General features: G+C 37.3%; 1 non-coding gene across 1 annotated transcript; it reads right to left on the reverse strand.

Annotated features, from left to right (window-relative positions):
* Positions 1–1,677: 1,677 nt before the first annotated feature.
* Positions 1,678–1,784, reverse strand: LOC120577865 (small nucleolar RNA R71). Its single transcript, XR_005643822.1, has one exon. It is a non-coding gene; the product is annotated as a small nucleolar RNA R71 (small nucleolar RNA).
* Positions 1,785–14,140: the final 12,356 nt, after the last annotated feature.

A 14,140-nucleotide genomic window follows, 5' to 3' on the forward strand; every position in this document is an offset into this window, starting at 1 on the left:
TTAGAGGAACCAAAATCTAATAGTAATCAAGTCAGCGAAATAGGCTTGGTTGCTAGAGGAACAAAAGAGAAACTGTCTTGAGAAATTAGGTCTAACATAAAGTTATAAGTTTAATAGTTTGGTTTGAGAAGGACTTGTCGTTAGGATGAACCAATAATCCCAAGGCTTTTATCTTTTCTTTTATTTACTTTCAATTAAAAACCCAAAACATTCTACCTTATAAAACTAGTCTAATCATTATCTAAAGTTGATTGAATTCATAACTCCATGTCGGAACGATACTCTTTTATACTACATCGGTAAGACCGTGCACTTGCGGTTTTATCCCATCAAATGTTCATGGTCTTAAATGAAAATTGAATGCCTTCTTTGACATAGTCCTTGTATATGCCTTTATTGCTTGATTGATCCATGCAAATGTACTTTGCTAGACATATACCCATGTCAAATGTGCCTTGCATGACCTTTGATCAAAGTTCTTGAGACTCTTGGCTTGTTTAAGAACAACCTTCTGATCTCAGCTTGAACATTCTGATCTTCGAGCAACATTCTGATCTAACATTCTGACCTCAGTGTTAGATCATGAATTCAAATGTCTTTTGATTTATTGATTCTTGGTATGATTTAAACCTTGTTCCTGTCTTAGTAAAACACTCAAGAGCACAAGTTAAATACCAAGGAATTAATCAAAGTCCATTAATTCTCTAATCATATTGGTTTATTATCTTTAAAATTAATTTAGGGATTTTGCCTCAACAGTTAGAGGAACCAAAATCTAATAGTAATCAAGTCAGCGAAATAGGCTTGGTTGCTAGAGGAACATAAGAGAAACTGTCTTGAGAAATTAGGTCTAACATAACATTATAAGCTTTTAGTTTGGTTTGTGAAGGACTTGTTATTTAGATGAAACCAACGATCCCAAGGCTCCTTTTATTATATTAAGTTTTAACCGTTTGAAAACCCCCAACTTACAATTCTTTTCTCTTCTAATCATTTCCTAAGGTTAATTGAATTAAACTACTCCCTGTCGGAACGATACTCTTTTCATACTACTTCGGTAAGACCGTGCACTTGCGGTTTTATCTCATCAAGTTTTTGGCGCCGCTGCCGGGGAGTAAACTAATTTGATTAACTATTTCCTTGTGATTAGAACTCTTTTCTCTTCCTCTTTTCTTCTACTTCTTTCTTTTTATTACCAATTAACTTCTTGGGTTCTCAATTTCTTATGCGAAGAAGTAAAAGTCTCGGAGAATTTATTCCTGAGATCGAAAGATATTTGCATAAGAAAAAGAGAGAGGCGCAAAATAATACTGCTATGGATGAACGCACTCTCAAAGAGTATGCTACTCCTTCAATGGAAGAGCCACAAGCTATTATCGTGTACCCAACGGTTGAGGGTAACAACTTCGAAATCAAGCCTGCACTACTCAATTTGGTGCAGCAAAATCAGTTTTCTGGATCACCCACTGAGGATCCAAATCTCCATATTTCTTCCTTCCTTAGACTCAGTGGCACTATAAAAGAGAACCAAGAAGCCGTATGACTTCATCTCTTTCCCTTTTCCTTAAGGGATAGAGCTAGCGCTTGGTTCCATTCCCTAAAAGTCGGTTCCATCACTTCATGGGACGGTATGAGGCGAGCATTCCTTGCCCGATTTTCCCCCCATCTAAAACCGCTAAACTTAGAGATCAAATCACACGGTTCAATCAAAAAGATGGGGAGTCTCTCTATGAAGCGTGGGAGAGTTTCAAGGAAAAGCTTAGACTTTGTCCCCACCATGGCATGGAAAAGTGGCTTATAGTCCACACCTTTTAATGGCTTGTCATATACCACTAAGATGTCTGTTGATGCAGCTGCAGGTGGATCTCTAATGAACAAAAATTATACGGAGGCTTATGCCTTGATGAAGACATGGCTCAGAATCACTACCAATGGACCAACGAGAGAGCCGTCACCGCTTCTACTCCCTCTAAGAAAGAGGCAGGTATATACGAAGTCTCTGAATATAACCACCTTGCTGCTAAGGTTGAAGCTTTGACCCAAAAATTCGAAAAACTTAATGTTAATGCTGTCACACCTTCTTCTACATCCTCTCCTTGTGAAATCTGTGGTATATCCGGTCATATCGGTGTTGATTGTCAGTTAGGTAGTGCTGCCAATATTGAGCAACTGAATTATGCTCTATATAACCAAGGAACGAGGCCAAATCAAAATTTTTACAAAAATCCTCAAGGTTCCTATGGACAAGCAGCGCCACCTGGCTATACAAACAACTAGAAAGTGGCTCAGAAATCAAGTTTGGAAAATTTGTTGGAAAATTGCATAGCTAACCAAAATAAAAATCTTTAAGAACTGAAAAACCAAACGGGATTTCTGAACGACTCTCTCTCCAAACTCACTACCAAGGTTGATTCTATCGCCACACACGCCAAAATGCTTGAGACCCAAATCTCCCAAGTGGCCACCTCTTCTCAAACACTAGGAGTCTTTCCTGGTCAACCCGAAACAAACCCCAAAGCTCATGTCAATGCTATTTCTCTCGGGGGCAGTAAGTTAGAAGAGACCGTTACTAAAGCCAAAAGTATCAAGGGAGAGAGTGTTAAGCCTCTAGGTGAGAAGGATGCGATAAAGAAACCACTTGACGAGAACAAAGCCCTTTCCCCATTAAGGCTCGTTAAGCTTAACTTGGAGGCTCGATTTAATAAAGGCTTAATTGCACTTTTGGACCCCTATCTTTCCAAAAGTTGCGGTTATGGAAAGATAGGGGTCCATAACCGTAACTTTTGGAAAGATAGGGGTCCAAAAGTGCAATTAAGCCTTTAATAAATTCTTAAACATACTTAAAAAGATTTGCATTCAGATTCCATTTGCTGAAGCTTTGTCCCGTATGCCTCTATATGCCAAGTTTTTAAAAGACATTTTTTCAAAGAAGAAGGCTATAGAGCAAAATGAGACAATAGCTTTGACAAGAGAAAAAGGTGCAATCATCAAGAAGCCACCTCCAAAGCTTAGAGATCCAGGAAGTTTTGCCATCCCTTGTGTGATAGGGAGTGAAACCTTAAACCGAGGCTTATGTGATTTAGGAGCTAGTGTTAGTCTGTTGCCCTTATCCCTCTTTAAAAGGCTGGGGATGGGAGAGTTAAAGCCTACCGAAACAACATTGAAGTTAGCCGATCGTTCTGATATCCAACCTGTCGGATATGTCGAGGACATCCCCGTTAAAATAGAAGGGATAGACATCCCAACTGATTTCATGGTGCTTGACATAGATGAGGACAATGAGTGCCCTATAATTTTAGGACGACCCTTCCTCGCCACTGCAGGTGCTATAGTAGATGTTCAGAATGGTAGGATTGTTTTTCAAATGAGTGATGAGTTGATAGGGTTTGAGTTGGAGAATTTTATGAAAGGTCCCGCTCTCTATTCTTATAACATGATTAAAGGTCATAATGTGGAAGAACGCTCATTAGCGTCATCTACACAATATGACCTCTTTGATCCCTTCTAAGGACACTTTCTTAAAACGTCAAGCTAATGACTATAAAGAAGCGCTTCGTGGGAGGCAACCCACGCATTTAACTGCTTTTGTTTTGTTTTTTTTTTTGTTTTTAATTGTTTTGTAGGTGATTGTCCGAGTGTGATTCAAGAAAAGGAAAAATTTTGAAGCCCCGACATCCAGAACCTTGGCACGGCCCGTGCTAACACTAGCACGGCCGTGCCAGACCTTACCTTCCAAAAACCCTCCAAAACTCTAGAAACTTGGCACGACCCGTGCTAGGGTTGGCACGGCCGTGCCCGACTCCAGGTAAAAATATACCTCACCTTTCATCTTCTTCTTCCCTCATTCTCCACCACAAACATCTCTCTACATTCAAACTTCTCTCAAAAACCTCCATAACCATAGAAATTTCAAACCTCCATATCTCCCTCAAAATCTCACCATTTCACAAAATTTCTTCACCCAATCAACCACAATCAACATTTCAATCATAACCCTTCAATAAAAAACAACTTTCCTTCATCCCTACCAAAAATCATCAAATTCGTTGCCTCCATTCACCTACCTAAAAACCCACAAATTCTTCACCAATTCACCCAACCCAACTCCTAACACTTGCTCAAAACCCAACCCCATCACCCAACTAACCTTTTCCACCAAAAACATTTCCCAAAACCCAACCTTCACCCAAAACACAAAAGGTCAAACCAAGGTCAAGGATCAATGGCATCTACGAGAGGTGGAGCAAGCTCTTCCGGAGGACCACAATCAAAGAAGAAAATGCAAGCCAAGAATCATGGGATAATCTTCAAGGACACCAAGCAAAGGGACAGGTATAAAATTCTTATCTCTAAACCTTTGAATCCTTGTCGATTTCCCGATCCTTATACTTTGAGTGTGCTAGGACTAAGGGATAATGTTTTTAGCTTACTAGGAAATTTAGGATGGGTTGATATGCTTAGACCTATGAAAGGTTTTGAAAATTTCACTTATGAATTCTTAAGTTCTATTGAATTTACGAAGGATAAAGTGAACTTTGATAACCACGACCATAGAGTCTCCTTCCGACTTTTGAATATGGATTACGAGATGTCTCTTGAAATTTTTTCTTTAGAGATGGACTTTGCAAATGCGGGGTTCATCCATGACTCTTGGAATCCAAATCTAAAGTCGGAAGACTATGACCCCACTCTCTTTTGGAAACGCATTACCGGGTTAAGGTATTATAATCCTCACAACAATAAGGCTAGTAACATTCACAACCCAGTGCTTAGATACCTCCAGAGAGTCATGGCTTGTACTATTTGGGGTAGAAAAGAGGTAGGAACAACTAGGACGGATGAACTTTTTATGCTTTGGGCAATGCTTAGTAACAATCCCGTTAATATATGCTTCTACCTACTTGATTACCTTTCCTCCATAGGTGCTAGACCGGATAATAGAGCTGAGATAGTAGACGGTGGTATCATTTCCTTCATCGCTAGGAAGTTCAGAGTGGGTGAGGAAGATGGGGTAAATCCAATTGAGGGCAACAATAGGCTTAATATTGAAACCCTTGTTGCTATGAATTTCATTAAGATTCACCCACCCATTACTTATGCACTTCAACTTCGTATACCTCTTTTGTTTCTACTTCCTAACCCATCTCGGACTAACCCCGAGGTGGAGGAAAATTTGTTGTATGTTTGTGATAGATTACAGGTACATGAAAAGCATAATCAAGGTGACGAAGAAGGTGCACACATGCACCATGAAGTGGAGCCCTATGACCATAACGCCGACAATGAAAGATGGGCATGGATGCAAACCGAGGTACAAAGGATAAGCACCGAGCAACAAAGGCAAGGTGTTGAATTATCCGGGCTAAGAAATGATGTCCTAAGGAGCAACCACTTATCCGAAGAAAATAACCAAATGCTTCGGAACATGATGCAACACTTCAACCTCCAAGGTACTCCCTATGGACCTCCATAAAAATGTGAGCTTTCCTCTTCCTCTTTTTCACCTTATCTCTTCAATCTCTATCTCGTTCTTCTCCTTCTTCTTTTTTTTTCTTCTCTCTTGAATCATTGAGGACAATGCTTCTCATAAGTGTGGGGGGAGCCTAATAAAGTGTCTTTAGTCGTAGTTGTAACACCCCGTTTTCCCAACATAAAAATTCTTAAAAACATTTACCAGAGTATGAATCGTAAACAACGGGATATCACATAAAACATAATCCAAAACAGTTAAATAATAATTTAACCAATATCTTAAACATTGCAGCGGAAAATCATAATCATAATTCATAAAACGTTTTGGCACGCAGGCCCCATCAAAAGTTCATAATCATAATCCATAACATTATAAAAATAACATATTAGTCACGTAAGAGAATGAAGCATGCATAAACATAAACCCCATCCCGTTACGTATCAGAGCGACCTAGACGACACAGTGAGGCAAGGCCACTCATAGAAGCAACTGCACACTAAGCACGATCACCTGCAAGTTACCCATACGAAAGGCAACATTTTCAAGCAGAAGGGGTGAGATTTCATAACAAAATAATGCTAATCAAAGTAATTTGAATCATAATTAACATTAACATCATAATCATTCTTGGATAACTTTGCATATTCAAATAACAAGTATCACGTATTCATATATTCAACAAATATCACGTATTCACTTATTCAATCGTCATCAATAACATAGCATTATGGACATGACAATGTGACAATGCTCTTAGACTCCTTATATGCATGTGGTACCAATCGTCATCATAAGTATTAATATACTTTAATCGTGCGGAGGACAAAGCTCCTAATAATCGTGCGGAGGACAAAGCTCCTAATAAACGTGGTGAGGACTAAGCTCAATGAGATGCTATGCATGGACTCTTATGAACAAAACATCGTGATCAACATATCAACATGCATCCAACAACTTGGAGCTAAACGTCATCATTTCATCATATATAAATACATACAATGCACTTAGTTAAATAACAGCAGCAGCATAATCAAGTCACATAACAGGATGATATCATTATATCAATAGCACATCAATTATTTCATAATTAAACTTCCATATCGTACATAAATATACAATACCTTAACCATACTCAATCAATATCAACATATCTTAAACAGCTTACAGACTGCATTTAACGTCATCATTAGGTCTTATTATCATAAGGGGGTTCGCTCCTGATCAAAACGTGCGACACAAATCGCACAAACACTCATAACGCTCAGGACAGGAGGTGCTCGCGAGGCGAGGGTTCTTGCTCGCCATGGCGAGTACTAAACAATTCCCAAACTAAAGTTGTTCTGGGTCTAATCTTGCCCTACATTCATTCCTAATCATTACTAGGTATGTTCAGGCACACTAAGGCATTCAAGGTCCAACTGAAAAGGTCGAAACACAAAATCTAACATGCACTCTGCCTTAGCTCGCTATGGCGAGTAAGGTCGCTCGCTATGGCGAGCTGCATTGTACAACTCGCGAGGCGAGGAAACAGGGTTCGCGAGGCGAGCGATGAATGTTCATCACTCGCGAGGCGAGATTCATAGCTCGCCGTGGCGAGCGATGAATGTCGCTACGGCCAGACTTCCTAAATTCACAAAAACTCGACGTTTCACATGGTTCTAAGCTTGTTTTTGATTCCAAAGTTCGTCCTAAACATTATCTAAGGTCTAGGAACACTTTCTACATCAATTAAACCAATTCTCACCGTTTGATCATCAATTCTAAGGTTTTGACCTAGTTTTCGTTTTCTCCAATTCACTCCTAATTCTTGTTAACTAATCATCAGAATCACATTCAATTAACAATACTGAGTTATTAGTCTCACCCTTACCTGGTTATGAAGAAATCGCAGCCCTCTCTATGCTCTTCTCCCTTCTAAGCTTTTCTCCCTTTTTCAAAAGTTTTCACGTACAATGAGTTTCTAAAATATTAGGTCTTCTCCTATTTATATCTCTTCCTAATTACTTATCTTATCTCACTTTCACCCCCAAAACTATCTAAAATATCAAAACAGCCCTCAACTAAATATTTTATATTATTTTCAAATCTTTATTCTATTTAATAATAAAATAAATCTCATATCATAATCAAATCCTCCAAAACTCATAACTTATCACGTCATCAATCAAATCACTAAATTCACCACAAATCATCAAAACATATCAAAATCATGCATATACTATATAATTATAATATAATGGCCTAAACTCGATTAAATAGCGATTAAACGAAAGTGGGCGTTACAGTAGTGTTTCCAAACTCCCTTGAACTTTATTCTTTTGTTTTGTTTTATTGTAAAAGGCATGAATAAGCAGCTTGTTTTTAATGTTTTATTATGACATAAATTTTTTCTTGTACATGAAAGTGATTTCTTGTGTTGTAAGTATTCTTGCTATACCCACATCAAGGTTTATTTTGAAAATTCTCCAATGAGAAAAGAACCTAGTTGCAATCCTTGAGTAAGTGTATGAATAGGTATTTTAAGTAACACGTTCTAGCTTTAATGATAATCTGGACCCTAAAAAATCTTCAGAGTAAAGTAGTATAAGTTTGTGTGGGAATAATTCTAATGTGATGAAATGTGTAAACCAAAATGGGGCAGAAGGATATCACTAGCACGTGGAGGAAAGGATACCCCCTCACTGACTTCCTAAATGTGGTGATGACTTCTCAAACAAATTGTGCTTGAATTAAACCCTCTAAAAAGAGGAACTTCCTAAGTGAAGTAAACAAGTTGTAGCACTACTTAGGGTGATCATAGAAACTTGGAGGAAAGGATACCCCCTCACAGACTTCCAATGTGAAATGATAGCCCCTAGGCATATACAAGCCCCCAAATGTATAAATTCATCAAATCTATCTTAACTCTCCCACCTCTCTTAAATGAAATGAAGAAAAGATTTTTCTCGGTCATTTTAGTGTTAAGGTTAGAACCTGTTCCTCGTAATATCTATCTTATACAGGAGCAAGAAAAGGGTTGGACTACACACACACACTCACTTGAGATTTGTTGTTGGGTTGAATGAGTTTACAAGGAATACTTGAAGTTGTGATTAGTGTACATTGAAATGAAACCTCGAGGGAGACATAAGCTTTTATTTGAATTGTCATATATTAATCCTTTTGTTGCTGCCATGTCTATGCCTTTTGCTTGAGGACAAGCAAAGATTCAAGTGTGGGGGAGTTTGAGGAGTCATTTATTGCTTACTTTTATATGCTTTTTAGTTTAATTTTATTTTATTATATATTAGTATTATTTCCTTTTTAGGATAGTTTACTACAAATTGCATTTTATTTTATTTCAAGAATGAATATTGGATGGATTGAGTCTTGGAGCAAAAGAAAGGGACTTGGAGCTGATTGGATGCGAAAATATGAAGATTGAGAGACAAAAATATGTCTCCCCAAAGTCAGAAGCTTGGCACGGGCCGTGCCACCCTCCAGAGTGCCTTTTGCTGCTTTTTGCTTAGATTTTAAGCTACTCTATTTTGAGCCCAAATGTAATTGATTAGATTTTAAGTCGAATGAATGCTATAAATAGAATAGCCATCCATCACAAATATTCATCTTTACTTGGAATACAATAAGTGACAATTGCTTTTCTAATTAAAGTTCTTTTCTTTTCCTTTATTTTCTTGTCATTTATATTTATGCTTTCTCTCTTCTTTCCCATGTCTACGATGAACATGAGTGAGTAAACTTCTCCTTGTCTTGGGATTGTTGGATAAGTCTAAATGACATAATCCTAATCAAGCCAAGCTCTAAGCCTTAATCTTATGTAACCCTAATTTCTTATCTAAATTCACCGCTTTAACATGGATCAACCATTATCAAACTGTGGAAACGAAAGTGGAGGGTTTGATAATTGTTTATCCATTATTCCAAATATCAATTCATAAAACGAAAGTGGAGCTTTGATATTCGAACAAGTGAATTTAGACAAGGATTGCAAAGGCAGCGAAATAGTCTTTGCAATCTTTGAGACATATAGTTTCGATCTTCAAGGGAACTAATAACAATCAAGTCAGCGAAATAGGCTTGGTTGTTAGAGGAACCAAAATCTAATAGTAATCAAGTCAGCGAAATAGGCTTGGTTGGTAGAGGAACATAAGAGAAACTGTCTTGAGAAATTAGGTCTAACATAACATTATAAGCTTTTAGTTTGGTTTGTGAATGACTTGTTATTTAGATGAAACCAACGATCCCAAGGCTCCTTTTATTATATTAATTTTTAACCATTTGAAAACCCCCAACTTACAATTCTTTTCTCTTCTAATCATTTCCTAAGGTTAATTGAATTAAACTACTCCCTGTCGGAACGATACTCTTTTCATACTACTTCGGTAAGACCGTGCACTTGCGGTTTTATCTCATCAATAAGATGGCTGAAATGACAGAGTTCCAGCTTGCACAAAACCTCCTGGAGAGTCACGTATACATACACATGCCAACACCGACTTTGTTATCACATGGGGAAATGGATGATCCACGTTACACTTGAATCGTTCTGGGTTCGGCCGCTGCCATTCAACATTGCTGCTACTGCTCACAGTGACAGCAGAAGAGTGCAGCAGCATGCCATTATTACGCATCTGTTGTGACAGATTCCAGTCCTCCAACATCTGTTTTGCACGTGCTAAAACTTGGGCTGATGACTCATCATGATGCTGCCAAAGCTTCAAATTACGGCGTTTCCATAGACTCCATAAAAAGCATCGCTAGCAGGCTGCACTGAGAGGCCGGAACTTTCTGTATAAGTTGGAACAAAATACCATCCAAACTTGCACACTCCACAACTGCCTGATGCACAAACCCCACAAGTGAGCCGCTTGCCAGACCTGTCTTGCCCTTGAGCACATAAACAGAGTGTGTATCGACAATGCAACTTCGACTTGACTATGCAACTCTATCTTCTTAACCATGCATGTGGTGCCAATCCAGGGCATCAAGCCCTCAACATAAGAGCATAAATATACTTTGTAACACCCCGTTAACCAAAACAATTAAATAATAAATAAAATATCAGAGTTCAACAACAACGGGCATGTCACGCTACTTTTCAAAATTTATTAAATAGAATAAAATACTATTTAATAAACATCAAACTTTATATCATCATTAATTTGTAGCGGAATATCCTTCAACTAAACAACATCAACATCCAACATTAAATTCTGGCACAAAGGCCTCAACATAGTTAATTCATCAACATTTTGTTTTCAAAACAAACAACAATAAAGAGGCTCTAACGACATGTTCCAAAATTTGATACATAAGGAATGAAAACTATAACAACTAATTCCCATCCCGTTACGTGTCAGAGCCCTAGACACTTGAGCCACCATCTACTACTCTGGATTACCTGCAAGTTATCCATATGAAGGGCAACATTTCCAAGCAGAAGGTGTAACACCCCGTAACCAGATACAATTAAATAATACATAATTCATCAGAGTTTAATACCAACGGGCATGCTACACTGCTAATTTCAAATTTCTTAAATAGTTATAAAACTATTAAATACACATCCTTCATAAACAACAATAATTTTGCAGCGGAAAATATTCTTCAACGTTAATTTCAACATCAAATCCTAGCACAAAGGCCACAACTTTGCAGCGGAAAATATTCTTCAACGTTAATTTCAACATCAAATCCTGGCACAAAGGCCACAACATTAGTTCATAATCATTGTTCAGTTAACAATTAAAAAGCTACATCAGCATAATCCAAATGTGATACATAGGAATCAAAATAAACACATAAACCCCATCCGTACGTATCAGAGTCCTAGACATTGAGCCACCACCTACTACTCAGGATCACTGCAAGTTACCCATAAGAGGGCAACATTTCCAAGCAGAAGGGTGAATTCACAACAATAATATAGATATAAAATTCTTCAATTGAATCTAACACCATAAATATCATCAATACATCATATATATATATATATATATATATATATATATATATATATACCTGTTCAATATATATATATATATATATATATATAATATATATATATATATATATATATATATTTCACAAACAACAACATCATCATTAATATGGAAAATGCAACCAACAACACTGACTCATGCAATTGACATGACAACACCCCTAAACTCCTCAACAAATGCAACTATGCATGTGGTACCATATTCAGGGCCGAAGCCCTCACCGCTAATTGAATGGTTAAAGCATTCATCAGGACATAAGTCCTCACCGCTTTGAACAACAAGGTGTTCCAGGACATGAGTCCTCCCGCTTTGAACGACAAGGAGTTCCAGGGCAAAAGCCCTTCCGGTTTATATGCTTATGCAACTGACTCCACTTGTGTATATCTAGATACAACTTAACAATGCATATATATGTATATGACTCACAACCCACACTTCAACAACATGTATGATTTAATTAAATGATAGCATACATCACAGTCAACAACAGATCATCATCAGAAATCCAGCAGTCCAGAAAAAAAACACACGATTAATCATAATTATGCTCTTACATCAATTTCATTCAATTAAACAACAAACAGTTCTGAAAAGTGGACTACTCGCCTCGAGAGTACATCTACTCGCTATGGCGAGCTCATGAAAATAGGTCACTCGTTATGGCGAGTTCAAGGCGAACATAAAAGGGCTGCTCTCGGAGTTTTGACATTTTTCTCACTAAATCTTCTTTTTAAAGCTGCCTATTCATCTTTTTAATCTGAAAATTGTCCCGGACCTCTCTAAAATCATTTAGGCACTCAAAACTAACCAAATACGGCTTATAACAACAGTTTGAAAATCCAGAATTTCTCACAGGTACTCGCCACGGCGAGTTGTCTTGCTCGCGGGGCGAGCTATGAAGTTGCTCACTCGCTATGGCGAGCACAGGCTACTCGCGAGGCGAGCGATGAACTTCTGTACGGGCAGAATGCAGGTTTTTCCCAAAATCCCATTTTCCTCAAATTCACTCCCCAAATTGGTTTACAGATGTGAAATGAAACCCTGTATGCACTCAGAACCTATTTCTAATACCAAAACAGCAATCTCTCCACTCAATTCTCGTAATCCATCATAACCTAAAATTCCCAATTCTATCATAACCTGTTAAAATCAAAATCAGAATTCCATAACTATATTACTGAAGTAAAACTCACCTTACCTTAATTCAATGTAAGATTGCACAGAAAAATGAATTCCCTTGACTCTTCTCCCTTGCTCTTGGTTTTTCTCCCAAAATTTGATTGTATGTAAAAACAATTCTCCCTCTCTTTCTTTTTCCTAACTCCCTTCTTAACTTCTCCTTTATTTTCATTTATTCCCCCTTAATCCCTTATTCTAAATGCTTATTAGGTCTAGCAACACCTTAACCTAATTTTTCCCTCTAATTCCATGCAATTAATTAATGCTAATGCTAATTAATGCTAATGCTAATCCCTAATACTCTAATTTTTCCCTCCTAAAACATGTGCAATTTGAATTCAAATATTCCTTACCGGTTGTAAAAACCCACCCACATTGAATTTTCCATTGCATTTAATATCCATTTTGAATTTTAGTCAGTTTAAGCAATACCCATATGTGAGTCTTGAGCCACTCAAAAACAGGTTTTCCAAGAACGATTTCAGAATACCCAAATGTTATTCTCTTGTTCATCTACCTCAGAACAACAATCGATGCTTTCTCTCAAAATCATTCTTCATCTCATCTCTCTCATTTGCTCTTCATCTCTCTATCTATCTCTCTCTCTCTCTCTCTCTCTCTCTCTCTCTAATCGCCGGAAACTTGAGATAACGGTGGCGATAACATAATGAAGAGGAAGAGAGTAGATCGAGTGATGATTGACCGAATTTCTTGAACCATGATTCAACGGGGCAAAGATGGTGGGGGTAGCGTGAGAGTTTTTGTTGGTGGTGAATATGTGGAACGGTGGAAAGGTTTATTTCAAACTCACTCTCACTTCCGATTCAAAACTACCCTTCAAAGTGTATGTCATCATCATTTCCCTTTTTATGCATCGATAGTGAATATGCTAATTTTTTCCGTATTTTTTTTCTTTGACGATTTCAGTTTCAGTGTTCTTGAGACTCCACAAATCAGCGCTATTATCACCAATGGTAATTTCTTTCATCATCATTGTCATCAATTTCAAATTTTGATATTTTTTGATCAAATTATTATTTTTATCATTACTGTTATTTTTTGATAGATTGTGTTTTTTTTATCTGATTATTCTTGAATAGATTATTCCCTATGAGTATCAATTTTTACGAATTTTGGGATTTTTTAGTGTTGTCAATCGTCGATCACAGAAAATAGTTGATTGTTCAAATTATGCTGTTTGATAACACTTTGTACTGATTAGCGTATTATGTTAATTTGTTCAAATTGCGCCACGCTATAGTTTTGCTATAGCCAGTATTTTATAACACTGGAGTACATTTAAGTTTGTTGAAAGCTTTTCAAATTAAGAACATGATTTTTTATAATAGTTGTTAATGGATATATTTCACTCTTTGGACGTGAGAATGATTTAATATTTAGGTGTTTTTAAGCACGGGGTATAGTCTAAAGTTATGAAATGAATCGTTTTATGCAAATGTTTTGTTCTTTTGCGGAAAAGAAACTT

Source organism: Medicago truncatula, unplaced genomic scaffold, assembly GCF_003473485.1.
Source record: "Medicago truncatula cultivar Jemalong A17 unplaced genomic scaffold, MtrunA17r5.0-ANR MtrunA17Chr0c04, whole genome shotgun sequence".
Lineage (NCBI taxonomy): Eukaryota > Viridiplantae > Streptophyta > Magnoliopsida > Fabales > Fabaceae > Medicago > Medicago truncatula.